General features: G+C 47.1%; 1 pseudogene; it reads left to right on the top strand.

Annotated features, from left to right (window-relative positions):
• Positions 1 to 3,232, top strand: part of LOC114028922 — a 4,592-nt pseudogene that overhangs the window by 972 nt on the left and 388 nt on the right.

The following is a 3,232-nucleotide window of genomic DNA, read 5'->3' as shown; positions in this document are numbered from 1 at the left end:
GCTGTCTTTCAGATGCCCACTTCTCTTCTTCCTCCTCTCCTTTTCCTCCTCCTGTTGGGTGGGCCCTTGAGGGGAGGGATACCCCGTCCGTTCTTTCTCTCCCCCAACTTACTGATGGCTTCCATTTTTGTGGAGGGTCCCTCATCAGCCAAGATTGGGTGATCACTGCTGCCCGCTGCAAAGTCAAGTAAGTTAAGGGACAGCTCTGAGGGTAAGGGGTTATTTTTGAGCAATCTGGTGAAAATCAGGATCTTTTTAAAATAATTGTTTTTTATGTATAAAGTAAAATACAGAGGATTACAAAAGAAACCAATGATATAGAAGTAGCGTTTTCAAAATATCAAAAGTTCCAAGGTCATGTCCCCCAGGTTATGAACCAGAGAGGACAGAGGCTTCCAACTTTTGGGGCAGGAGGGTGGGGGAGAGGGTGAGCTGGGTTTGGGTGGGGATTGGTGGAACTCCAATAACTACCTGCCTGGTTCTCATCACGGGCTGCTCCTTGCCTTCCCCTCCCCCCACTCCAGAAGGAGTCACAAGTTGGTAGTTGGTGAATTTGACCAGGGCTCTGAGGATGAGGACATTTAGGTCCTGAAGATCGACCAGGTATAGGCCAGGTTTGGTGGGGGCAGTGGTGGGGGGCGGGGACTACACTCACCTGTCAGGCTGAGACCAAGGGTGGCCAAGGGGGTGGCTATCACCACAAGTAACCCCTGACTTCCAAGCCAGGATTTAGAATCTTGTGAACATTTCAGAAGTGGATAAAGCCAACTCCTATCTCATCACGAATCCCCTGTCGGATATTTCAAAGGTAATGGGGACCTCACAACCTTATGAGAGCCCGTTCCATTTGGGGGGTCACTCCGAATGTTCCTTACTCTTCCCTACTTCTCTGTTTTGTTCTGAGAACAGACGGATTCAGTCACTCAGTGCAGGATGCCCCCTGCCCTGGACTGAGGAGGTTAAGCTATACGGGGGAATGACTAGATCTGGTGGTCAGATTCCTAGCCTCCTCCAGGCTCACAAGGCTCAGACATTCCTGAATGGGGCAAGGGTGAGCCCCTGAGCAGAAGCTCCCTACCTGATTCCTGGCCCTCCCCTGCACCCCTTAGGTCTTCAAGTACCCCAAATACACCAAGCTCCCTGACAATAATGACATCACCTTAGTGAAGCTGGCCACACCCGTCCGATTCTCAGACACTGTGTCCCCTCTGCATGCCTAGTGCCGGTAACTACTTCCCTGAAGACTCCATTTGCGTCACCAGTGGCTGGGCAGGACCAGTTACAATGGTGAGTGTCCTATGAAGGACAGGGCGAGGCTGGGGCTACCTCTGTGACCTTGGGCAAGGTCTCTGGGCCTCAGCTGGACTCAGTGACCCCAGGACCCTTTCCAACCTGAAATCAGTGATCTCATCAGTCTCGTCCCTTCACACACCCTTCTGTCTCTTTTTCTCCAGACTACAAAGGGCCCAAGAAGCTTCAGCAGGCAGCCCTGCCCCTCCCTCCTGAAATAATACCCAATGCAAGCTCTGGGGCAGACGGATCAGCCCAGAGGTGGTGTGCGCCACAGCCAAAGGGGCCTCCTCCTGCAGGGTGAGGGTTTCTATGTCTCTCTGAACCTCATCCCTCATCAACATTGCTCCTCTGCTCCCGTCTGTAAAATGGAGGGGGAAAGAAGGAAGCAGCCTTTATTAATGCTTTCTATGTGCCAGGCACTGGGCTAAGAACCCTGTATTTGGATTCTTACAACCCTGGGAGGTAGATGTGATTATTTTCCCCATTTCACAGTTAAGGAAACTGAGGCAGAGAGTGACTTGCCCAGGGCCATACAGCCCATAAGTATCTGAAGCTAGATTTGAACTCAACTCCAGGCTCTATCCACTGTGTCACCCAGCTGCCTCGAAATGGCAATGCTCACTGGCGTAACTTGCTTCACGAGGTTGGCTGTGAGAAGGCGCTCTGCAAATCACAGGATGGCACACAAGTGTGAGCATTCTTAATGCCCTCCCTCAAGTCTCCCTTCCTTCCTAGGCCCATCACACAGGGAGTCTGTCCCTGCTCTAATCCCAGCGTCCCCCCACAGCCCTCATGGATCAGAGGTTCAGAGCTTTAGAAAGAGGGAAATCTTCTAGTCCAACCATCAAATTTTACAGAGCAGGAAACTGAGGCTAAGTTAAGTGACTTGGCCAAGGTCATATAGCCAGCAAGAGACAGAAGTGGAAAACCACGTCCTCTGCCTCCAAATCCAGGCCTCTTTCCATGCAGCCTCCTCTTCTAAAGGGACCCGTTCTTTTTCCTTCTGAATGTCTATCTCTAACCATCCCACCACAAATTCCTACTTCTCAACCTCAGTTTCCTCATTTGTGAAATCAGGATTAATGATAGTATCTACGTAGTGCTGTGGTAAGAAGAATTAGATAATGTTATGTATATGTTATCTCTCCCTTAGAAGGTAAGTTCCTTGAGTGTAGGGGTGTAAATTAATCAAGAATTCTTTATTTTATTAAGTACCTTCTAGGTGTTCAATAAAAGCTACCCCAAAAATGAAATAATCCCTACTCTCAAGTTGACATGGAAGCTAGGTGCTCCAGTGGAGAGTGCTGGACTTGGAGTCAGGAAAACCTGAATTGGTCACTTGTTGTGTGATCGTGGTCAGTCACTTAACCCCACTGTGCCTCAGTTTCCTCACATGTAAAATAAGGATAATACAGTTATCCCTTCCACGTTATGACTTTCTCCATCGCGGTTTTGATATATCATGGATTGGCTTAAGAAATTAAATGGGAATCTTCAGGGAGTTTTGTAGAAGATGCGGGCGACATGTGAAGGCCAGCAGATGACAGAAAAAGTTTAGAAACTCAGAAATGCATAAAATATCATATAGTATTGTATAATATCAACATATTTTATCTTTTAATGCCATAATAATTCAGACTTTCTCTCTGGTAAGAAGGGAGGGCCAAAAAATTTTATGTGGATGTTCTAGATTGCAAAGGTGCCATGCCACTAACCCCTGTGATGTGGAAGGATAACTGTAATACCCTTGCAAAGTTATTGAGAGGATCAAGTTAGATGCTACATGTAAAATGCTTTGCAAATCCAAACGCATGGTATAAAATGTAATATATTTGGTAGCTATTAAAAGTAGTAACCATCAGCTATCACTGCATCAAAAATATACAAAGTAAATACATAAAACATATACAAAGTAAATATGTGGAGAAGGGGATTTAGT

This window comes from Vombatus ursinus, unplaced genomic scaffold, assembly GCF_900497805.2.
Source record: "Vombatus ursinus unplaced genomic scaffold, bare-nosed wombat genome assembly UNPS02014900.1, whole genome shotgun sequence".
Classification (NCBI taxonomy): Eukaryota; Metazoa; Chordata; class Mammalia; order Diprotodontia; family Vombatidae; genus Vombatus; species Vombatus ursinus.
This window is presented reverse-complemented; position numbering and strand designations above follow the sequence as displayed.